We start from the raw sequence: 27,380 nt of genomic DNA on the forward strand, positions 1-27,380 counted from the left end.
AAGCTACTAAAACCTTAAAATAAATCATAATAATAAATATTTAAAATAAAGAATATAAATATAAATATAAATTTATTTTCCTCACAAGTTTCAACAAAAAATTATTCGTTCATTCATTTTATCACTAATCTCTTTTTCTCACCGACGCAGTGATATGTGAAATAAATTTAAGTGTCATTAACTCAATTGAACAAATTACTTATAAACCAAAAAGGTTATAAAACAACATATCAAATTAAAGATGAATATGTAATTTTCTTTCAATTGAAAAAGTTTTATCTTGTTTATAAAAATTCACCAGTAAAAACTACTCTTTTGTAACTCCCCATTTTATATTAAACAAGCTACTTTTTACTTAAAATCATTATTCTGAATCGTTCATGACATGATGAATTAACTCAAAGACATCAATTGATTCAACTCAATTACTCATTTGGGCAAAATTAAAAAAAAATCAATTACTCAATTTACTTAAAAAATCAAATAAAGTAACAATAATAAATTATAATTAATAAATTTGATAATTTTATATATGATACAATGAAATGATATAAAAATAATAGTAAAAAATAGAAATACTGTTTTAAGTTTTTGATAAAAATTATATATAAATTTGATAAAAATTAAAAAATATATTTTTTATTTAATATACCTACATAAATTTGATAAGATAATTTTTATATTTTATATAAAATAAACATAATATAAATATACAAATTTAGTAATTAAGGATATAAGGATATAAGGTTGTCTTGCAACTTTTTGATTTGTGCAGAAGATGTCAACTACTCCGCCAGGTGAAGCGCCGATATCATCGCTCTCTCTGCCTTTTGAGGTGAGAGAAAATTTCACCGACCATCATAACTTTTATTGTTTTATTGACATAAAGTAAAATAGTTTTTGGGGAAAATGCCTAAAGTTCAAATCTCATTTTTTTTAAATTTATTTTAATTTTATATTTTTTGTCTGTGTAATTATTTGGTTTAGTTATTTCATAGTGGATGTAATATATGACATATATTCCTTTTACTGTTCGACCAAAAAAAAATCTATGAAAACTATCTATAAAATTATACTTGACGTCCTTCAGTCGAAACATGTCATATTATATATATTTTTTGAATAAATTACAAATATGAACTTTCGGGGTTTGAGGCGCTTTTCAAATGCTTCCTGAAAGTTTAAAATTTGACTTGTAGTCAACTTCAGATTGGTCTTATTATTTTTTTTTACTAAAATCTAGATTTTTTTTTCCTTTCCTTCCAAAAGCTTCTTTATTTTTTGTTGTTTCTTCATTTCTTCTTCAACCATGGTCAGAGGATCCAGAATTTCTTACCTAATTTGAAACCTGACAACGCCTAGACTCAACAGATTCATTAATCATCCTAGACAAGACATCAACAACAAAAAGAAATAGGTAGGGGACAAAGGATCCCCTGCCCACTACCTATAGTGGGAATGACTGCCAGATTTCTTACCATTGACAATTATATTGTAGGAGACGGAAGAAAAACACTCCCTCGTCCAGCCATTCCATTTGTCATTAAAACCCATATTCCTCATCACTGCACTCAAAAAGTGCCATTTTACCCTATGATAGGCTTTGTTCATCTTCACCTTCAAGCCCGTTACATGCTTCCTCTTTTCTTATGCTTCAAATAATGGAATTTCTCATTAGCTACCAATCATGTATCTACCCTTTTTTTTCCACAAAAGCACTGTGATTTTGTAAAATTAAATCCTCCATGTAAGGCTTAAACCTATTTGCCAATACCTTTGACACAACCTTATTAGCAAAATTGCAGCAGCTTATAGGTCTTAAATCCGACGCCTCTTCTGATTTCCTTATTTTAGGAATGAGCAGTTGAGCATAATATTTGTCCTATTCAACTCCTTTAGCACATAACCATTCTGGAAAAAACCTTGCATAGCCTTGATAACACTTTCCTTCATAATATTCCAATATCTTTTATAAAATACTCCATTATATCCAAGGGTCCAGGTGATTTTAAAGCTCCCAGTTCGAACACAGCCTGCATAATCTCCCCTTTTGTTACTTCTTTTATCAAATCAGCATTAGTCTCTTCCTTCACCATTCTTGGTATGACTTCTAAAATTTCCCCAAAATCTTTCCTCCACTGTACTAAACAACCCTGAATATAAATTATAAAATTTTTCCTGAATAACCTTTTCTTCTTCAATCTATACTCCATTCTCTCCTAAGCTTAAGATTTTATTCTGTCTTCTCATTCGAATTGTTGTTTGATGAAAAAACTTCGTATTTTGATCCCCAAATTGTGGCCAATTTATTTTGGATATCTAAACCAATATTTTTCTTCCCTTTGCCAAATTACTTTCAGCTCCTCTACCATGCTTTTCACTTCCAAGTATCCTTGAACAGAACAGTCTCCATCTTGAGTTTCTGCAAGTTTGCTAATCAATTTTCTATTATTTAGGAATGTTTTCTTACTCCATTGAATAAGCAAACTTCTACACCTCTTCAACTTTTGCACCAATTGAAAACCATTAGATTCCTTAAGGTTAAAATAAAAAAAAAAAAAGAAAAGAAAAACTCTTGAACTTTATCATTTTATTTAAATAAATCTTTATACTTTTGTTGTAATTAAATAAATCCTTAACTTTTAATTTGTATCCAAATAAACCATTAATCTTTAATTTATATTTAAATAAACTCTTAATATAAAAATAATATTTTATTTAAAATAAAGACTTCTATGAATGCAAATGAAAGTAAGAGTTTATTTGGGAACAATAAAAATATAACAGTTTATTTAATAAAGTTAAATAGTTCAAGGGCTTTTTCAGTATTTTAGCCGTCCTTTAAACTATCCTTCCCACCCTTATTTGACCACATTGCTCCTTTCCTATCCATATGTTTTCAAATTGAAATTGCTTTAGTGCTCTCATGTCTTTGAATTCAAAATCCACTAACATTGGAGCGTGGTCTGGCCCTACTATTGGCAAGTTGAAAACTTGAGTTCTAGGGGAAAAGACCATGCACAGTACATTTACCATGGCTCTATCAATCTTCTATTTTATAATGCCTTCTTACTTATTATTAATCAACGTAAATTTTTGTCCTTGAAACAGTAGATCAATCAAATTACAACTTTCAATCATTTGGCTTAACCCTTTCATCTTCTTTGTTGCCCTAATATTACCTCCTTTCTCAAAATTATAAAGAATATCACTGAAATCCCCAATACACAACCATAAGACTTCAATACCTTTTGCTTTGTCACGAATTAACCCCCATACCACCTGCCTATCTTCATAGTCAAAAGGCCCATATATCCAAAATACTTTAATTTATTGTCCCTGCACCAACCCTCCTATTTCCACATCAATCAAGTTCTTGCATTTCCCCAGCACTTTTACTCTAGTTGTTCTTTACACCGTAAAGCAAGCCCCCTACTTAAATCCTCTGGATCCACATAGGAAGCCTCATCCATCATGACTTTCCTTCTTATTTTGTCTAATTTCTCTTCCTTATTCTTAGTTTCTATAAGGAAGAAAAACTGCGGATCATATGTTTTTCCCAGCTCCTCAAAAGCATCCACTATCAAAGGTAACCCTATCCTTTGACAGTTCCATGATATACGCCTCATGGCCCTTGGGTGGCTATTTTGAAACGACCACCACAACCTACATTCTTCCTTATTGACTCCTCCCACCTTATTAGGACTACCCATAATTCGCTTTTTTTTTTTTTTTATTTCCTTCATTGATCTTCCTTAACCTCATTCTTCTAGAAACAATCCTTCTTTGCCTCTATTTTCCATCCATACAATTCCATATCAGATCCTCCCTTAACCATCCCACCCAGACACTTTCTTTCTTTCGTTAGTTATTCTTGATTGCCTTCCCATCATATAAGTTTATTATTGATTGCCTTCCCGAGCTTTAAGTTTTTCCTTCTGTTTGTTATCTTCCTGTGCACATATATCAACACCTTTCCTTTTTAAACTCAAAAGCTTCATCCCGTGCACTAACAGCTCCTTATTTTCCACTCTCTTATCCCATACTTGCTCAATACTTTCTTCCCCTCCTCTTCACACTCATCTTTTGAAAGTAGCTCCACTACATAAGGCATTCCCTTATTCAGTTTAATACACTCCCTATTCAAAGCATTTGTCATATACTTCCACCTTTCCTTATTCACAACAACAGTTTCTCTTATTACAAATCCATATTTTCTGCCAAAATACCTTATCCTATGTTTTTCTTAACAGACCGTATATTACGCTCTAAATTTTCTTTATTTTGTATTTTAAGATCACAAATAGGATTTTGAAATTGCATAACATTTCCAATAGAATCTTTTATTAAATTTTGACAGATAGAACCTAACCATTCCCTTTGTTTTGACTTTTTAGCCATATCTTTCTTCGCAATAGCCGTCTTGTTTGCTTCTCATTCACTTTTGCTACTTTAACTGTTTCTCCTGTCCTGCCTAGTTCTATTACCAGAATTACCTCTGTTATCTACTCGCTCCCTATTTTCCTATTCTCAAAACGCCACTGAACTACAGCTAGTCTTCTCCTTCTAAGCCTTCTCTCCATTACACCTTTACCAGTTTTGCCTCCATCCCTTCTAACTAAATCCAACCCCTACCCTTTTAACTTTCTCTGTCCCTTCCCCACCTCCATTATACCCTACCTCAGCCATTTTCTCTTGGGTTTACCTTCATCCATAAGCCAAAACTTTTCGTGCCTTCCTAAACACTTGTACTCATGTTTCACTCTCACAAATTTTCAACACATGCCTCCACATCCAAAGCAGAAATCCGCCACTTTCTCATATTTTACCCCCACTCAGACCTTTTCTTTCCCTAGGAACCGAAAAACCAGCCACTAATGGCTTCTTAATTTCCACCGCAACTCCAAACCCTAAAACAAATCTCCTAACCCTTGATTTCCAAGACGGATCCTTTGCCTTAATCAACTCTCCAATTACCTTACCAATTTTTTTTGCATTTTGCAAATTAAACATCTCCAGATTCAAATTGTGAAAATGAATCCAAAATTGAACAGTAGTGAAGCATATATCTTGGATCCCCTTATCAACCTTCCATCTCTTCAAATTCAATAAATAACCCATTACTGTCTATGGCTCATTATCCAACGTTTTTTTCATGCTCATCTTATCGATAAAAGAAATCACAAAAATATTCGCACTCAACTCCCTAATCACCTCCACCTTCTTGACCGACCAGGTACCCTAAAGCAGCCCCCGCACCCTTATTATATTGAGCATCTTATCAGCTACGATTTCTCTTACCAAAGTATACTGACTTCCCTTATCAACTCATTACTTTTCTGCTCTAATTTAATCGATAAATTCCCTCTCCATAACTATTAAATCCGAGGAGGAATGATTCTAAATAGCAACCAAGAAAGTGAAAACAAAGAAATGGAGATCTTTTGCTATCCTATCAATGTTGAATCTACAATCACAATCGTCTTGAAGGAAAATGATCCAACGCAAAACCTAAACAAACAAAAAAGACAGAAAGCGGGCGAGACATTGATTGACACCAAAGAAATTAGCCCTACGACTTTCAAGGAATCACACCAAGAATTGTAAGGATTAACCTACTACAGTCCTATGACCACAAACTAGACTCAGGCTGAAAGGAAAGAACTGATTTCACAAAAAAAAAAAAAAGAGGGGTTATCTCACGAAGAGAGAGAAAAAACTTTTCCTAGTTAAGAAATCAGATTGATAAAATCAATAATTAAGTTTTTTTTTCTGTCATTCAAGGGTAGAGTCCTACATTAACAGGAGGGGGAAGGTTGGGTTCGAAGAATCTCACACTTTTGCTAACATCAATTGCCAAACTTGCTTTGAGAAGTCACGAGAAAAGAAAAAATGATCTCTAGTCTCTACCTCTATATCACAAAAATAATAAGTGATTTTTGGTTATTGAGTACACCATCTCCTAATATTAGCTAGTGTGCTCAATCTGTCAAAAAATGCAAGCCAAGTGATAAAACTATGTCTTGAGAGTGATAAGGAATTCCATACCAATTTATGCCAAGTCACAGTGGGTTTTCTATCCCTGATCCAGTTCCATGTATCGGAAAGTATAAATTTGTCAAACTTTTATGCTTGCCAGACAATAGCATCCTCTTTTTCGATCAGGGCGAGGCCAGCCAATTTCTACTTCAAATCCCTCATCTATAGTAGAGTAATCAGATTTTGGGTCCAATCATTTGTTAAGAGAGCAGAGGCCACGGTTGCATTAAAAAAATTTGCTACCTGTGATATTATTACTCTATCACAAGAAGTAATTAAAGGACGATCATTAACGCAATTGTCAAACCAAAAGGAAGTATTCCTTCCATCTCTAATCTCGTGCTTTATGAGCTCTCTACTTACATTTCTTAGCTTAAAAAGTTTCCTCCAATGCCAACTATAGTCTTGTGGGTAATCAATTTGCCAAAAGCTTCTTCCTCTCAAGTAATAAGCCGTTATCCAAGCCACCCAAAGGGATCTAGCTTGAGTAAATAAATACCAAATATGCTTTAAAAGACATGTTTTATTCCATGTTAGGGGATCTTTAAGACCTATTCCACATTCCTTTTACGAGTAGCAAATGGCTTTCTAACTAACTTGTGCTCCTCTTGCATCCCTCTCTTTCCCTTTCTAGAGAAAGGTAGAACAAACTTGAGTCACTTTCTTGATAACCCTATGGGAAAGTGGAAATATGTTGCACCAATAATTTTGAAGCCCAGACATAACAGAGTTTATAAGCTGCAATCTGCCAGCTTAGGAAAGTATCATTGCAGCCTAGCTCTAAATTCTAGCAATTATTTTCTAGAATAAAGGATGACAATCTTGATCATTTAGTTTTTAAGAAGGGAGTGGTACTCCTAGATACTTAACAAGAAAGCTACCTATTCTAAGCCCAGTACTAACTTGGATCTCTTTTAACTCAAAAGCAAAAATATTAACATGAAACAACTCACTTTTTGTTAGGTTTAATTTTAGACCATATATTGTGTAAAAAGACTTCAAGATAGAGTAAACTTTCTTAGCTGCTTGTGAAGAAACTTTCACAAAAATCATGAGATCATCTGCGAAGCACAAGTGATTAATTTTGATCTTTCGACGACTAGAGGGATGATAAGGAAACAGTCTTTGAGAACTAGCATAATTCAACATACATGATAAGACTTCCATTACTAACACAAAGAGGTAAGGTGATAGTCCACCAAACCTCCATTCAATGATATAAAAAACTTGGTAGTAGTAACGCAGTCATGTATCCAACTGAGAAAGTTTATAGGGGTACCTAGCGCGTCCAGAACACATTAAAAAAAATTTCAACCTACTGAATCAAAGGCGTTTCGCAAATCAACTTTTAAAATGCATTTTGGAGAGACATGCTTCCTATGATAACCTCTGACCAATTCCTGAGCAAGAAGGACATTAAGTGTGATACTTCCCCCCTCCACAAAAGTTGATTGGTTAGGACTAATTACTTCAGGGAGACACTTCTCTAGTCCGTTAGCCAATACCCTGGCAATACAATTGTACACTGTGCTACAACATGAGATACGTCTATAATCAACCATAGTATTGGGATTTTGGGTCTTAGGCATAAGAGTAATACTAATAGAGTTTAAAACAGCATGCATTCTTCCAGAATTGAATATATTTAAAACAAATTACTCATTTTCATTTATAATATATTTAAAACTCCATTTAAATTAGTGTCACCAGTTAATAAAACATTAATGCAATAACAAATTGACAAAGAAGACAATCTACACATAAAAATATTGAGTGGAAATTTTTGTTATAAAAAAAGTCATAAAAACCACATTTTTATTAAAAACATTCTCGTACAAATTCTAGGGTGAATAGTTCCTATGTCGAGTTAATTAGAAGAAACCAACTAAATAGTTTAATATACATAAAAATCAAATAAAGTAACAATAACAAATTAAAATTAAGTTTATATAATGTCATTTCCCATTCTTTATAAAAGAGCGCTTTTGTTTTTTTGCATCATTCATTAAAAAAATTCCATTTTCTTTTTATATAGTTAACATGTATATGGCTTCTAAGAGAGAACTTCTATTTTCTTTCAAATCACAATTTTTTTTGGTTTCACCCATGTAGTCAAATGTGCCAAAGAGAGTTGTAGTTGAATGTGCCTAAGAGAGTTTTAGCGCTTTTATAAATTTAGTGAAGTTCTTCCTTCCCAAAAGGTTATCTCAATACATACCAAATCCTCCTCCAATTGAGGTATAAGAAATGCCATTTCCTTCGCCTAGAGCAATAAGAATTCTGCCTACCATTATAACTTTTACTCTTTCTTTTTGTTCTTTACATATGAGCTTTACTTCACATAAAATAAAATATTTTTTTTCAATAAAATCTTGTTTCAGTGACAAAGAAAAGTTATTAAAACCTTATAAATATAAGTTAAAGTTTCATAATATGTGAATTTAATCCGTATTTATGTTGGCTTGTTTGATTTGTTTGTTTACATAAACCTAAAAAAAAGCAATAATAATAAATTAAAATTAAGTATCTATATCATTTCCTTTCCCTTGTGAAATATACTTTTTCTTTTTTTTTTCTCTTTTTCATTTAAAAAAACTCCAATTTTCTTGTCATGTACTGAACTTATTTTTGATTTCCAAAAGAGAACTTTTATTTTCTTTCAAATTCATTTGTGCTAAACAGATTTTTAGCGCTCTTGTAAATTCAATAAAGTTTTTTCCTTTCTAAAAGGTTATCTTTCACCTTTTTTATTGTTTACCTTTTTTTTTTTATTATTGTGCTTGACATACCAAATTATACTTTTATGCAGTACAAGTCACTTCAAATGCAAGAGAAATCGTTTAGTCCTCCAATTCGTGAGGTAAGAATTCAACCGACCATCATACCATTTACCGTTTACTTTGATTTTTTTAGCATGAGATTTACTTCACATAAAATCAAATAATTTTCCCCAAAAAACCTTGTCTTAATGACAAATAGGTGTTATTAAAATTTTTTATATACCAAGTTCTAGTTTCATAGTGTGTGAATTTAATCCAAATTTAAGTTAGTTTGTTGATATTTCATGAATGTAATGAATATGTAATATGCACTTGATATGCATGGAAATTATTTGCTTGTAATTGAACTTTTATTTATAATTATAATATCATAAAAGTAGTTGCCGGTAAGGTTACAATCATATTAAAAAGAAATTTAATTTAATTACAATTCCTTTTCATTTATAAACTAAAATATATTATTATTATTATTATTATTATTATTATTATTATTATTAATAACTTGATATGATATTATTATTATTGGTTTGTTTAATTTGTTTGTTAACATAAACGTAAAAAAAGCAATAATAATAAATTAAAATTAAGTATCTATATCATTTCCTTTCCCTTGTGAAATATAATTTTTCTTTTTTTTTTTCTCTCTTTCATTCAAAAAAACTCCAATTTTCTTGTCATGTACTGAACTTATTTTTGATTTCCAAAAGAGAACTTTTATTTTCTTTCAAATTCATTAGTGCTAATCAGATTTTTAGCGCTTTTGTAAATGCAATGAAGTTTTTTCCTTTCTAAAAGGTTATCTTTCACCTTTTTTATTGTTTACCCTTTTTTTTTTATTATTATTGTGCATGACATACCAAATTATATGTTTATGCAGCGCCAGCCACATCATTACTCGTCAGAACGTCCAATTCGTGAGGTAAGAATTCAACCGACCATCATACCATTTACCGTTTACTTTGATTTTTTTTAGCATGAGCTTTACTTCACATAAAATCAAATAATTTTCCCCAAAAAACCTTGTCTTAATGACAAAGAGGTGTTATTAAAATTTTTTATACACCAAGTTCTAGTTTCATAGTGTGTGAATTTAATCCAAATTTAAGTTAGTTTGTTGATTTTTCAGGAATGTGATGAAATCATCCTTAAACACTTTAAAAGCAAAAGGTGTAGCAACATTAAAGTTTGCTCGAAGCTTTTGTAATGTTAGATCTTCTAATTATGTTGCCTTAATCCATACGATCAAGAAAGGTCGTATTCTTAGATTATCAATATAGCTTCAATACCTTGCTTTCAAACTCTTCTTTTTGTCTTCCTCTAATCTTCTAGTATTGACCTTTGCAATGTGGTCAATAGTGCTAGGTTGCCATGGTTTTTTTTTTCTTAATGCATTTGTTATAACATTTGTCATTCCCATATTATAGCTAATAGCCAAATCATAATCCTTCAATAATTCCAACCATCTTTTTTGTCTCATGTTTAACTTTTTTTGAGTGAAGATATATATACTTCAAACTCTTATGGTCAATTAAGATCTTGAACTTCTCACCATATAAGTAATGTCTTCAAAATTTAAGAGCAAACACACCAATCATGAGCTCCAAGTCATGATTAGGTTAGATTTGCTTATAAAGTTTGAGTTGCCTAGAAGCATATGACACCACTTTCTAATGTTGTATCAAAACAAACTCTCAAACTCTTCTTTGAAGCATCTTTATAGATGGTGAATCGTTTTCACTTCCATTTGTACCATATAAGTAGTGTTTTCAAATTTTAAGAGCAAACACACAACTATGAGCTCTAAGCCATGATTAGGTTAGATTTGCTTAAAAGGTTTGAGTTGCCTAGAAACATATGATATCATTTTCTAATGTTGTGTCAAAACAAACTCTCAAATCCTTCTTTGAAGCATCATTATAGATGGTGAATCATTCACTTCCATTTGTAACCATTAGAACTGGAGCTGACACTAATCATTCATTCAACTTTTGAAACTTCACTAAACATTTGTTAGTCCATTGAAATTTAACTCTATTTTGCTTTTTTTTTTTGTTGCAGTACGATAAAATTGCTCTATAAAGTATTTGTAGTAGTGGCTAACCTTAAAATACTACTCATTTTAATATTGGTGAGTCAATTCCAATCTTCTATTACCTTCACCTTCTAAAGGTCAACTAAAATTCCATCATTAGACACTATGTGTCCTAGGAATGTCACACTATCTAACTAGAACTTGCACTTTTTAAACTTAGTGTACATCTTCTATATTAAGATTTGTAATACCACTTGTAAATTTTCTTCATGCTTATATTACCTTTTATAGTATACTAATAAATCATCTCTAAACACCACGATGAACTTATCCAAATATGGTTTAAACATTATGCTCATCTTGTCTATGAAAACAGCATGGGCATTGGTCAACCTAGGAGGCATAATGAGAAATTTGTAGCATCGATAGTTGGTTTAAAAAGTTGACTCAAGAACTTTTTGCACCTTAATCTTTAATTAGTGATAACCAAACTAAAGATCAATCTTAGAAAAGACATGAGCTCCTTTCAATTAATCAAAGAGACCTTTAATACAAGGCAATGGATACCTATTGTGCAAAATCATCTTGTTTAACTCTCGATAAATGTAAGGTTTTATGCAACATCTTTTTTTGCAAATAATAAAGGATGACCCCGGGCTGACACACATGGTCTAATGAAACCTTTAACAATAACTCTTACAATTTCTCCACTAATTCCTTTAACTTTGTAAGAGCAACTTGTATGAAGATTTAGAAATCAAAGTTGTCTTTAAAGTTGTAAATAAAGAACTCAACTTTTTGACAAGGTGGAAAACTAGGTAAGTAATTAGGAAAGATATTAGAAAATTCACATATTATATATTAAGATGTCATCTATCTACAACTCTTCAAATTATGTATCTTTGAAAGTAGTCAAATAACCAACACCTTATTTCTTCAACAACTGTTTGAAACAAACTACTGACATAATTTTTTGTGGTGATTTAGAGGAATTATGAATGAATCTATGTTCCCATTAACCAAGAATTCGAAATCTAGTGTCTTTTTATGATAATGGGTTAGCATAATGCTTGGCTAGCCAATCCATTCCAAGAATAACTTAAAAATCATGTATTTCTAAGACAACCAAATCTACAACAAAAATTCTATATTCTAAAACAATGGCACAAGACTTGCACACATACTTAATCACTATTTCATTTGCAATTCAACATCTAAAGGTTAAAAAGGGATATCAAGTTTTCAAAATCAATGGAAGAAACACAAGTGATTATAAAGCACCAATATCAAGTAAAGCATAAGCATAGACTAAAGAAATAAAGATTATACCAGTTAACACGATGTTAGATGTCAAAGCATCTTTCTTGGTAAGAGTGTAAACTCTACCTTGAGTTCTAAGTTTCTAGTTTTCAACCTTAGCAAGTCCTATTACAAAAGTACACTTAGTAGCAGTTGAGACATGCTCTAATTGGTGCCCTCACATGAGAATATATTGCACTTGATTTCTTGTTTTCCAAAAAACTAAACAAGCATTAATAAACCATCGACAATCTTTAAGGTGGTGTTGGCCTCCATATTTTCAATACTTGGCACTACCATCTCATTGAGCTCTATTACCAAACTGCATAGCATTTTGTTTCTTATTATCACTAGAATTTTCCCTTTAAAATGAGCGTTTTCTCCTCAATTCCTTTTCTTCTTGCTGTATTTTGTGTCATTTTTTAGTATCTCATGGCTATGCTCCAATAATTGGATTTTTAAATATGATACAATGACACAAGATAAATAAACACAAAATACATTTTTTAAAAATTCGTATATGATTTTTTTTTATGTTATTTTCATGTCATATCACTGTATCATATTTAAAATTACTAGGCCTACTATATGTTTCCTTATTAGGCCTACTATATGTTTCCTTATTAGGCATGGTTTGGTGCTATAGAGTACACCCTATACTAGCATTTGGTTCTAATAAAAATTTCTTTTGATTTAAAAAAAAGTTAACAAAAACCATAAAAATAATTTTTTGGATCAATTTTAAAATATCACTAAACAACAATCATATAATTACATAACTTATATTTCTTTTACCTATTTATTTTTACATTGATTTTTTTTCTTTCACCCACATAATTAATATTATTAAGTATAAAGGTGTTTACGGGTTGGGCTATTCATCCTAGTCTAAAGGTCTACCAATATTTGAGAGGGTTTCTACAAAAATATTAAGTCTATTAAATGGGATTAGCAAAAAATTTTAGGCTTTTTCATTGGCTCTAATATCAAAGCCCAAGCTCAGCTTGATCCTTTCCAATACTTATGTAATATATATTATTTTTTATGTTTATATATTATAACTTATATTATATAAAGATAAATATATATTAGTGCAAACGTGAAAATATATGTTCAGTTACTCATATTTTATATCTTAATAAAAGAAAAAAATAAAAATTTAGTAAAAATGTTATATTATATTTTTATAAAAAAAAAATTCTTTTGGTGGACCTAGATTATAGTTTTTTAATGTTATTTAGGTGAGCTTAGACAAAATTTGAGGTACGAATAGTCAGCCTGAACTAGACCTGGATAAGTGTGTATAGGGTTGGCAATGGGTCGAGTCGAGGCAAGTGTTTGCTTGCCTTGAACCCAACTTGATTTTATAGTCAAAAAACTCGAACCCAATTAGACCCGAATTTTGTTTTCATTTTTTTATACCCGAACCTGATTTGACCCGATATTGTATAAATTGTACTCGACTCAAAATTAATAAAATATTAATTTTTAAATATAAAATATTATTTTATAAATATAATTATATAATTATATAAATATATATAAATAAAAAATTAAAAAATATATAATTTTTATATAATATCAGGTCAAGTCGGGTTTGCCTAAAACCCAAACTCAACCCGACCTCGATTTTTTCTTAATAATACCCAACCTGACTTGAAACTCGATTTAAAAAAAAATTGACCCTATGATATTGGGTCGGGTTGGAACCCACCAGAGGCGGGTTGAGCTGCACCCTAAGTGTGTATCATATTTATACCATATCTAATCTTGGTTCGACTTATAAACACCTCTAATTGAATTTGTTCAATATACTTGTTGAATTTTCTATCACAAGTGACATGAATTTAGTTGATAAAATCATTAAAAATGAAATTTAAATTATATAAATGTACATATCAATTTTTATTCAACTATAAAAAGCTAATCATTCATTTTATCATATAATCCCCTTCTTCCACTATCTTCCTCACTTTTTTTTTTATTTTCATTTATTTTTTCTCTTGCATGTACCCATGCATATTGTTGTGTATCAAAATCTATCATAGAGGTAATGACTAATTGCAATGTCAAAAGTTAAACAACACATTTTTTGTGTTTTTTTTTTATAAATAAAAATGATTCATTATTCTTATCATACCCTTTATTTTTCTCTTTTGAAACATTATTTTAATTTTTTTTCAAAGCCTTAATTTTTTCTTTTACATATGTAGATGAATTGTGTCAAATCTAGATATTATCTAACACATATGTTAATGATTTGCACAGGAAATGCCACTTACTACTCCATCTAAGGTAAGAATTTTACCTACCTTTGTAACTTTTAATGTTGTCTTTTTTTTTTTTAATCCTTTAATCAAAATTACATTATGACTCACTTGAATCAAAATAATATTTTTAAATTTAGTAATTTTAATCCAAATGTTCCAAAAAAGTGTAAGAGTTACAGTAATGTAAGTGGATTCTTGCTCATATATATTTGATTGATAAAAAAAAAGAATATATTTCAACAGATATACCCTTAGGCACGATCATACATAACATAGAAATTGCATTTAAAAGGAGTGGACAATTAGTTAAAGCAGTGAGTGCTATAGTGAAACTATTTTCCAAAAAGGGGAAATTTGGCCACATTAAAATTACCTTATAGGTAGGTTCATTTGATATCCAAAAATTGCTCAACTATAGTTGGATAGTGGGGAATGTTGGGGTGAACTAGAAAAGCTTATATAGAGTCAGATTTAAAATGTTGGCTACGTAAGCCTCTTATCGTAAGAGGAGTAGTTATGAACCTTGTATACCATCCTTGTGGGAGTGGTAAAAGGAGGGCTCCAATTGGTAGAAAAAACTCGCAAGCCATTGCAGTTAATTGGTCTTTAATGTCACTATAGAGAATCCTTGTCTTGTTTTCCATTTTCTTCTTTCACTCATTGATATACAAAAATTATCTTTCAATTCTTTTTTTGGTCTCATATGATATAACAACCATATGCTAAACAATGAAATAGATATTCTTGGTCGGAATTATTAGGCAAAAAAGGACTTATTTTGCTATTCTAAGAAAAGAAAAATCCTATTTGTCAAATCATTGTACATTTAAATTTGAATTTTGAATTAATAATTTTGAGTACGCAAACATGATGAAAGTTTTTAAATGTGCGTGAACTATTAGGCTTTGACAAAGCTAACTATAAATAAAAACCTATTGCTTAATTATTATCTTTTCAATCTATTGGGGAGCCCATTATTTTTCAAAGCATCTTTTGCATTCTGGGTATTACCAATTTCACATTTCAAAGAGTAGAAAGATGAAGTGAAGATAACCTATGTGACAAGTTACAAAGCTTTTGAGTTTTTAGTCATGCCATTTGGATTGACCAATTCTCCAGCCACATTTTATACTCTCATGAATGATATTTACCATGAAAAAATTCATCATTATGTACTTAGATGACATTTTTACTAGCTGGTTCAATGGCTCTATATGAATTAGTCATTTTTTTATCCCTCTAATCCCGTTCTTGATCCAATGTGGGGACAGTGTATCATTATACCTTTTACAACTCATTTAGGAATAACCAATTCATGGAACGATTGAAGTATTAAGGGTTGACTATAATAAATCTGGGTATTTGAAGTTACAATAGTGTGGCCGGAGCACATATTGTGTTTTCTAACTTGTGCTTTTTAGCATTTATCTGGCATTAGGTATATTGGGATCTAAAAAGTTTTTGTAACGAGCATATAGGAATTGTTTAAGAAATTTGGAATTCATTTATTTCTCTTAGGAGTGGCATGCTTTGGGTGTCCAACCTTTATGAAACAACTATAAAGGTACAACTTGTAAATCTAGCATACGGCGTTAAAGGTTTTGATCCTTTTGTTATAAGAGAAATAGCCTTTTATCATATTGTAGTAAGATATTGGGCATAATAGTGGGCTCATTCCATCTTAGTGTTCGTCCACCCCAACATTTATACAAAGGATTACATATGGAAAATATTGAAACCTTCCTTTCTAGTAGTATAATTGCTTGTAGGAACAATGTGGTATGGTTCAATAGCTACCCCATTGAATTATTTGGTCTTACTCGTTATCAATGGGATCAAGGATGAGTATGGATTCACTTACATTAATGTAACTCTTGCTTTTTTTAAACCTTTGTATCAAAATTAAGTCTATGATTTATTTGAATCAAAATAATATTTTTAAATTTAGTAATTTTGATCCAAATAATAAAAGAAAAAAAAAGAATTACACTTGTGTAAATTAAATCATATATATATATATATATCAATTAACCCTACTTTACATAAGATAAAATAAGTTTTCGTATGGTACAATCCTATAAAAAAAATCAATTTGATTCAAAAATTTTACATTTATGAGATGAATTATATTATTAGTTAATTAATTTAATTGAAAACTATAATCGATAAAATTAATTTGCAATGGTTAATTTAAAAAAATAATGTAGAATGATGTTTTTTTTTCTTGTCTAATAAATTATTTAAATTTATTCACTTTATTCATTTATCAATTTACATAATTTGTTTTCTAATTACCTAAAAGTTAATATTATTTACTTTAATATATAGATCCGTAGACCTATTGCTAGATTTAGATTTAAAGAGTGTCATCAATCTTTTTTGTTTAGGTACAATTAGCCACCTAATTGAATCATCTCATTTTAAAAAAGAATCTCAAACTTGATTTAAGTTTCTTTAAATAGTAAATTTTAGTCCACAAAATTAGATTTTAGGTTTGAGAGTATCATTACGCATAAGGAAAGTTATAGCACTCTTACAGTGCCCATCCAAAAAATAGTACCAATTTAATTTCAAGTTAACTAAGCCTTAAAATATATTTATAATTTACCAAATAATTTTAATATTGAAAATTTTACTCAAATTACTCCAATATGTTGTAATAATTTAAGAATATTATCTCATCTTAGGAGTATTTAAAAAAACTATTTGTCACATTTAGAAGAGGCTACATCATAGGATTCATTTAATTTTTGTGAAAAAAAACTTTTATTTGTGATAACCAATCAAAATCTTATTTAAAAAACTAATTTTTTTTAAAATTATCTTTTAATATTTTGGTAACATTTCTTATTGAAAACTATCCTCCAATATATTGGTAGGATTTAAGAAAATTATTCTTTTTTTAAATTTGATTTTTATTAAAAATCATAAAGTTCTTCAATATATTGATAAAATTTTATTTTTTAAAAAACTACAAGCTCTCCAATATATTGGTAAAGCCTTTTAAAAACTATTTTTTTCTTAAATTTTAATTTTTTAAAAAAATCATAAGGTTTTCCACTATGTTAGTAAAACTTTATTTTGAAAATAAAAATACAAGCCTTTAAATATGTTGGTAAGGCCTTTTTATTTAAATATGTTTTTATAAAAGTATTTAAAAATAAATAAATAGATAAATAAGTAAATAAATAGATAAATAAAATAAATATAGAAAATATAGAAAATAAAAATACCAAGATTCGGCTTGGATAAATGGCTTTAGACACAGTAGGCAGCTTAGGTTGGCACGGCTTGGAGCTCGATTATGGATGTAGCTCGGCTTTCAGTGAAATAGGATGTAGGTAGAAAATCGGGTTTTGTAATAGGTCAGGTTGGAAAACAGTAGAACACACAGACCCTAGGTATTTATAAAGCTTTAAACAATGTCATTTTACACATGAATAAAAGCCCTCAAATCTTTTTTTTTCTTCTCAAAATCCCTTGAACTTTCTCTTTCTAACCTTTTTTTTCCTCTGTCTCTTTCTTTAATTTTAAACAATAGATTCTAATGAACCCAAAAAAGGGCAAAAAAAATTTAAAAATCAACAAGATGTCAGTTGTTGGTAATTTGGAACTTTAAATTTTCATTGAAAAATTCAAAAAATTTTCCAAAAAACCCAAAAAAAATTCCAGAATCTTGAATCCCAAAACCAACAATCTCCAAAAATCCAAGAAAACCTATTAGAAAATGAATCAAACCCAGAAATTAAACTTAATTCCAAAAAACCCAAAAATCGATCAAATCAAACCCAGAACAGAACCTAAGACAAAAAATGCTCTAATCTCAAAGTTTGCTTCAACGATTCCTCTCTATTATTTCCATGTGCCTATCTATATGTTAGATATGATTTATATAGGGATTTCATTGATTAACAAAGATCAAATTTGTCATAAACAGATTCGATCTTGTTCACAGCTTGATTCTTGCTTTTTTATTTGCTTTGTTTTCGGTCAATTATCCCTGTAATTTAGTTTCGAATTTTAATCAAATCTAGTTTCTAGGATTGAATTCCCTAAAAAAAGTTCTTGATTTTCTTTCCCTTTTTTATTTAATTTTTAATTTTAGGGTTTAAAGTAATAAAAGAAAACTATCAACTAAAGAAATATCTATTAGGCTCAAAGCTGAAACACTAATGGGAAAAACTAGAGAAAACCCTTGGCTGGTCTAAACATAAAAAAACTATCTATTAGGCTCAAAAACACCAATTGAATAAGTCTATTTAAAGCCTAAAAGACCCAATAAACATTTCTAAAAGCCAATGGTCAAAACAAAAAATGACCATTCGATTAAAAGCCTTGGATGAAATGGGGTGTCTATAGTTGTCTATTTTTGTATAATTCTATGAAACAAGAATGATGCAAAGACATAAATAACCATTGCATCCAATTCAACTCAAGCAATTTTAAAAGAATCCTCTAAACATAGGCATGAAACTTAAAAAATGAATTAAGAAATGAATTCCTCCAAATAGAAGCGTAACAACTTTAAAAATTTTAAATTAGGGAATAATCTCCTCTAATTAAAGGTTCAACAATTTATCTATTTATAAATTATAGTTAGGAAATAGACTCCTCTAACTAGGGGCACAACAATTTTAAATTAGAAAATAGATTGTTCTAACCAAAGGCTTAATAACTTTAAAACTAAACTAAGAAATGAGCTCATCTATATAGAGATTTAATGACTTTAAATTAAGAAATAGGCTTTTCTATCTACAGGCTTAACAACTTTAAAATAAGAAATGAGCTCTTCTATCTAAAGGCTCAACAATTTTAAAACTAAATTAAGAAATAAACTCCTATATACAGAGGCTCAACAACTTTAAATTAAGAAATGGGTTCCTCTATACAGATGCTCAACAATTTTAAAATAGGAAATGGGCTTCCCTATACAGAGGTTCAACAACTTTAAAACTTTAAAATAGGAAATGGGCTCCTATAACCAGAGGCTTAAAAGCTCTTTCTTTAAAGATTAAAACCTTACCTTAAAAGTTTCTTTTCCATTAAGGATTTGAAGTCTTTGCACTCGTATTCTCCATGTTGGATATTTCAACATCATTGTTCTAAGTAAATGCACTGGATATTGCTATATGTAATGTATGTAATGATAATTGATGAATTTTCAATTATGGTACATAGATTTTCAAGACTTTTTCATTTGAATTCCTAACTCTTTAAGTCTTATGCAATAACAACAAAATCAACTCTGTTTTCTATTATTTAAAATAGGTACCCACATTCATTTTTAAAAGAGTATTCATTCTTTTCAGAATCAATGTCCTTACCAGGCTTTGAATGTTTCATCTTTTACCTTGGTCTCTTCAACTTCCCAAAGTAATGTACAATCCTTCATTACATTATTCAATTATTAATCATTATCTCAATTTCAAGATATATAAGAATTTTTCTATTCATCACAAGGCATTTAAGAGGAGAGAAAAAGGCAAGAACTATAGAATTAAATGAACTTTTTTTATTTGAGAAAGTAGCGAAATTACATATGACAACTTTGGCAATTAGACAAGGTGAAGAGGTAAATTACAAAAATGGCTATTTGGGACAACTTTGGCAATCTAGATAATATAAAAGAGTAGAAATACAAAGATGGCTATTTGGTACAATAATGTCTCTAAATGAACAATTAGATAATCATGACAATATATCCTAAATTTTTCTAAAAAACTCAACCATACGATGCCCTCAGCATTTCAGAGCTCTTCAAAATATACTAGTCTTCATGTTGGTGAACTCCCCAAATGATGCTATACTATTCTTATCCATGTTGCCTTTACAAGTTTTCAACTTGGATAAACCCACTTTTAATTCAAATCACCTATTTGGGTTTTCGATCTGAACCTTCCTTTTTATTAAGCAAAGTATTTCTTCATAACATCAAAATTTATAAGATTGGGAAGATCATCTCCATTCATCTTTGTTAAGTTTAATGTTTTGCCTAAAAAGCCTTTTTTTACGACATATGGTTCTTCTAGTTCAGGGTCCATTTTTCTCTGTTATCATACTGATTTAAGAAAATTCTTTTCAACACCAACTAACAAGGTTAAACTTTCTTTTCATGAGCTTTCATTATCATTCTTTGATATAATTAACCATGGCACAATGCTGCTAACCTTTTTTGTTCAATGAAATTTAATTACCCATAGCGCTTTTGGATTCATTTAGCTTCTTCTAATCCTACTTCCTTTATAACTCTTAAAGATGAGATTTTTACTTCCACATGTGATATAGCTTCCATCTCATATATCAAGAAAAATAGGATTGCCCTAATGAAAGTGCATACTAATGTTTAATAAGCATGTAAGGTAAAAGATAACTTTTCATGCCAATTTTTATAAGTCTCAGTCATCTTTTCAGAAATCCTTTTGATATTCTTATTTGTTGCTTTTACTGCCTTATTCATTTTTGGACGATACGGTGACAAATTATGGTACTTGATTTTAAACTATGCACATATCTCTTTCATTATCTTACTATTTAAGTTATTGGCATTATCTGAGATGATCCCTTTTGAAAGTCCATATCTATAAATTATTTTTTTTTTATAAATTTACAAATAATCAATCATGTCACATTTGCATATGAGTTTGCCTCAATCTATTTTGTGAAGTAGTTAATCATCATAAAAATGAATCTATTCTCATTTGATGCCTTTGGAGTAAAGAGACCATTAACATCTATACCCCACATAGAAAATAGCTAGGGTAGTGCCAAAACATGTAAAGTAGTGGGTAGAACATGGATCTTATCAGCATAAATTTGACACTTATGGCACCTTCGAGCATAATCAATGCACTCACTCTCCATTGTCAGCCAATAGTATCTAAGCTTCATAATTTATCTTACCATCATATGTCCATTTATATATGCCCTACATACCTTAGCATTCACATCCTTAACAATCTTTTTTGCTTCAACCGTATTACATATTGTAACAGTACCTTATCTCTATTTTTTTTGTAAAAAACATCATCATTTAAGAAGAAACCCAAAGCCAATCTCCTTATGACTCTCTTATTATTATCTGTTCCTTGAACTATATATTGTTGATTCCTTAAATAATGTAAAATGTCATAGTGCTAGGGATTTTTAACTTTTTTCTATTCCATATTGGTACAATGTATTGGCATATCTTTAACATCTAATTTAATGGGTTGGATCTTAGTATTGTTATCAATTTGGATTATCATCGCTATCAGAATAGTAAAGGCATCCGTAATTTGATTCTCTTTATGAGGTAAATGTTTATATTGGATTACTTTGAACTGTTTGAACAACTTTAAAATATACTTATGATATGGAATAAGCTTCAAATCACTTATCAATCATCTGTTTTATAATGCCTTCTTACTTATTATTAATCAACGTAAATTTTTGTCCTTAAAACAGTATATCAATCAAATTACAACTTTCAATCATTTGGCTAAACCCTTTCATCTTCTTTGTTGCCCTAATTTACCTCCTTTCTCAAAATTATAAAGAATATCACAGAAATCCCCAATACACAACCATAAGACTTCAATATCTTTTGCTTTGTCACGAATTAACCCCCACACCACCTGCCTATCTTTATAGTCAAAAGGCCCATATATCCAAAATACTTTAATTTATTGTCCCTGCACTAACCCTGATATTTCCACATCAATCAAGTTCTTGCATTTCCCCATCACTTTTACTCTAGTTGTTCTTTACACCGTAAAGCAAGCCCCCTACTTAAATCCTTTGGATCCACATAGGAAGCCTCATCCATCATGACTTTCCTTCTTATTTTGTCTAATTTCTCTTCCTTATTCTTAGTTTCTATAAGGAAGAAAAATTACGGATCATATGTTTTTCCCAGCTCCTCAAAAGCATCCACTATCAAAGGTAACCCTATCCTTTGACAGTTCCATGATATACACCTCATGGCCCTTGTGTGGCTATTTTGAAACGACCACCACAACCTACATTCTTCCTTATTGACTCCTCCCACCTTATTAGGACTACCCATAATTCACTTTTTTTTTATTTCCTTCATTGATCTTCCTTAACCTCATTCTTCTAGAAACAATCCTTTTTTGCCTCTATTTTCCATCCACACAATTCCATATCAGATCCTCCCTTAACCATCCCACCCAGACACTTTCTTTCTTTCATTAGTTATTCTTGATTGCCTTCCCATCCTATAAGTTTATTATTGATTGCCTTCCTGAGCTTTAAGTTTTTCCTTCTGTTTGTTATCTTCCTGTGCACATATATCAACACCTTTCCTTTTTAAACTCAAAAGCTTCATCCCGTGCACTAACAGCTCTTTATTTTCCACTCTTTTATCCCATACTTGCTCAATACTTTCTTCTCATCCTCTTCACACTCATCTTTTGAAAGTAGCTCCACTACATAAGGCATTCCCTTATTCAGTTTAATACACTCCCTATTCAAAGCATTTGTCATATACTTCCACCTTTCCTTATTCACAACAACAGTTTCTCTTATTACAAAATCCATATTTTCTGCCAAAATACCTTACCTATGTTTTTCTTAACAGACTGTATATTACGCTCTAAATTTTCTTTATTTTGTATTTTGAGATCACAAATTGGATTTTGAAATTGCATAACATTTCCAATAGAATCTTTTATTAAATTTTGACAGATAGAACCTAACCTTTCCCTTTGTTTTAACTTTTTAGCCATATTTTTCTTCGTAATAGCCCTCTTGTTTGCTTTTCATTCACTTTTGTTACTTTAACTGTTTCTCCTGTCCTGTCTAATTCTATTATGATAGCCATACCAGAATTACCTTTGTTATCTACTCGTTCCCTATTTTCCTATTCTCAAAACGCCACTGAACTACAACTAGTCTTCTCCTTCTAAGCCTTCTCTCCATTACACTTTTACCAGTTTTGCCTCCATCCCTTCTAACTAAATCCAACCCCTACCCTTTTAACTTTCTCTGTCCCTTTCCCACCTCCATTATACCCTACCTCAGCCATTTTCTCTTGGGTTTACCTTTATCCATAAGCCAAAACTTTTCGTGCCTTCCTAAACACTTGTATTCATGTTTCACTCTCACAAATTTTCAACACATGCCTCCACACCCAATGCAAAAATCTGCCACTTTCTCATATTTTACCCCCACTCATACCTTTTCTTTCCCTAGGAACCAAAAAACCAGCCACTAATGGCTTCTTAATTTCCACCGCAGCTCCAAACCCTAAAACAAATCTCCTAACCCTTGATTTCCAAGACGGATCCTTTGCCTTAATCAACTCTCTAATTACCTTACCAATTTTTTTTGCATTTTGCAAATTAAACATTTCCAAATTCAAATTGTGAAAATGAATCCAAAATTGAACAGTAGTGAAGCATATATCTTAGATCCCCTTATCAACCTTCCATCTCTTCAAATTCAATAAATAACCATTACTGTCCATGGCTCAATATCCAACGTTTTTTTCATGCTCATTTTATTGATAAAAGAAATCGCAAAAATATTCACACTCAACTCCCTAATCACCTCCACCTTCTTGACCGACCAGGTAACCTAAAGCACCCACCGCACCCCTATTATATTCAGCATCTTATCAGCTATGATTTCTCTTACCAAAGTGTACTGACGTCCATTATCAACTCATTACTTTTCTGCTCTAATTTAATCGATAAATTTGTTGAGAAAAATAACACCCACACGCAGTAACCACACATAAAACAACAAGTTTAAATCAAGAATAAGAACACACAAATATATTTGGTTCGGTCCAACTCAAAATGACCTACTCCAAACCTAATCCACTATCAAATAAATCTTTACAATTGTGAAACTTTTAGAATGAGAAAAGTCTCATAAAACTCCTTACTCAAAACTTAACCCAAAACCGAATTACACCCTTTAATAACCTACTCACTTAGCTATTTTCTTGGTGTCTAACTCTCTGGGATTACCAAACTAAAACTAAAACATCATATTTATAAATATGAAATCCCTTATACCTTTACTAAACTCCCGATGTGGGATACAAGATAAACTCAAACTCACTTAACTTTCGATGTGAGATTCTGAGATTCAAGGCAAATCCCAACAAATCCTTCCTTGACTTGAATCTCCAAACACTTCAACAGTATCTGCAAAATTAACATGCTTACCTTTTTTCTTTTTTTTCATCACAGGCATCTTAGCAATTGAGCCTCCATCAAACATGTACAAATGATTATTGACCCTATTCCCTTGTAGAATCACACTACCATTCTTATATACTTTTAACCAATCATTACTACTATAATATGTGTACCCCCAAAAAGCTAACTCACCCAGAGCAATCAAATTGTAGTAACAACTTGGTACATACCTTACATGACAAAGTGTCATAATAACACCATTGTGAGATCTAAGGCGAACACTCCCAATACCTTGAATCTGCACATTTTCTTTGTTAGCAACCATAATATCCCTATACTTCTCATTTTCATCCAACTCCACAAAGTAACTCCTATCATTGCAAACATGAACTGTAGTAGCTGAATCTAAAATCCAACCTTTATCACTTTTCAAAGTCTGATTCTCATCCACACAAGTTGTCAAAACAACATCATCATCATTAGACATGACAACAGCAGTATCACTCTTTTTTTCATCTAATTTTTTCTCATCATTCACCCTTTTGAAAGTAGCCATATCCCTTCTCAGCTTCCTGCAGCGCACTTGGATATGTCCTTTCTCACCACAATAATAACATTCTATATCACTGTAATCTTTATCTATTGATTTAGATCTCCATCTTGATCCATCAATCCTCTTTTGAGTCCTCATTCGATCAAAACCCTCTACAGCTAGTGTACTCCCCTCGGGTGATGAGTTCTGAGCTCTCATAAACCTTTCATTCTCACGCAATAGGGCAGTCACATCACCCAACTTCAAAGTAGACTTGCCCACCAACACAGTCTAAACTAAAGGCCTATAAGACTTGGGCCAAGATGACAACAAAATTAAAGCCTTCTCTTCATCTTTTAACTCATCAACAAAAGTCGCTAACAATTGAGAAATCAATCTATTAAACTTATTCAGGTGATTGTGAAGACTCATACCTTCTTTCATATTCAAAAAATACAGATCCATCTTCAAACATAATTTATTAGTAACGACTTCGAAGCATAAATACCTTCAAGCTTATCCCACAAACTTTTTAGAGTACTCTTAATCAATACACTGTACTTTACTTTTGGAGCTAACGTCAATCTAATAGTACTAACAACTTTCTTCTGAATCTTATTCCAATTAGCGTTAGATATTCCTTCAAGCTTACTATTCTCTGATGTCTGATCCAATCATTGTTGTACTAACAGATCTTGAATCGTACTTTACCATAACATAAAATTACTCTTTCTATCAAATAATGGAATCTCAAACTTAGGCATAGGCATACCAGACATACCTTCTTCAGACATCTTTAAACACTACTTCACGATCTTTTGGGCCCACGAACTTTAAACTTCGAACCTGGCTCTGATACCACTTGTTGAAAAAAACAACACCCACACGCAGCAACCACACACAAAATAACAAGCTTAAATCAAGAATAAGAACACATAAATATATTTTGTTTGGCCCAACTCAAAATGGCCTACTCCAAACCTAATCCACTATCAAATAAATCTTTACAATTGTGAGACTTTTAGAATGAGAAAAGTCTCCTAAAACTCCTTCCTCAAAACTTAACTTAAAACCCAATTACACCCTTTAATAGCCTACTCACTTAGCTATTCTCTTGGTGTCTAACTCTCTGGGATTACCAAACCAAAACCAAAACCAAAACATCATATTTATAAATATGAAACCCTTTATACCTTTACTAAACTCTCGATGCGGGATACAAGATAAACTCAAACTCACTTAACTTTCGATGTGGGATTAAGAGATTCAAGGTAAATCCCAACAAAATTCCCTCCCCATAACTATTAAATCCAAGGAGGAATGATTCTAAATAGCAACCAAAAAAGTGAAAACAAAGAAATGGAGATCCTTTGCTATCCTATCAGTGTTGAATCTACTATCACAATCTTCTTGAAGGAAAATGATCCAACGCAAAACCTAAAGAAATAAAAAACAAAGAAAGCAGGCGAGACATTGATTGACAGCAAAGAAATTAGCCCTACAACTTTTAAGGAATCATACCAAGAATTGTAAGGATTAACCTACTACAGTCTTATGACCACAAACTAGACTCAGGTTGAAAGGAAAGAACTGATTTCACAAAAAAAAAGAAGGGTTATCTCACGAAGAGAGAGAAAAAACTTTTCCTAGTTAAGCAATCAGATTGATAAAATCAATAATTAATTTTTTTTTGTCATTCAAGGTAGAGCCCTACATTAAGAGGAGGGGAAAGGTTGGGGTTCGAACAATCTCACACTTTTGCTAACATCAATTGCCAAACTTGTTTTGAGAAGTCACGAGAAAAGAAAAAATGATCTCTAGTCTCTACCTCTATATCACAAAAATAGTAAGTGATTTTTGGTTATTGAGTACACCATCTCCTAATATTAGCTAGTGTGCTCAATCTGTCAAAAAATGCAAGCCAAGTGATAAAACTATGTCTTGAGAGTGATAAGAAATTCCAGACCAATTTATGCCAAGCCACAATGGGTTTTTTATCCCTGCTCCAGTTCCATGTATCGAAAAGTATAAATTTGTCAAACTTTTATGCTTGCCAGACAATATCATCCTCTTTTTCGATCAGGGTGAGGCCAGCTAATTTCTACTTCAAATCCCTCATCTATAGCAAAGTAGTGAGATTTTGGGTCCAATCATTTGTTAAGAGAGCAGAGGCCACGGTTGCATTCCAAAAATTTACAACTTGTGATATTATTACTGTATCATAAGAAGTAATTAAAGGATGATCATTAATGCAATTGTCAAATCAAAAGGTAGTATTCC

General features: G+C 30.9%; 1 pseudogene; it reads right to left on the bottom strand.

Moving 5' to 3' along the window:
* Positions 1 to 6,099: 6,099 nt before the first annotated feature.
* Positions 6,100 to 6,807, bottom strand: LOC149511589 (uncharacterized; annotated as a pseudogene).
* Positions 6,808 to 27,380: the final 20,573 nt, after the last annotated feature.

Source organism: Durio zibethinus, chromosome 25 (assembly GCF_047325235.1).
Source record: "Durio zibethinus cultivar Kanyao isolate XHJ-2024 chromosome 25, ASM4732523v1, whole genome shotgun sequence".
Lineage (NCBI taxonomy): Eukaryota > Viridiplantae > Streptophyta > Magnoliopsida > Malvales > Malvaceae > Durio > Durio zibethinus.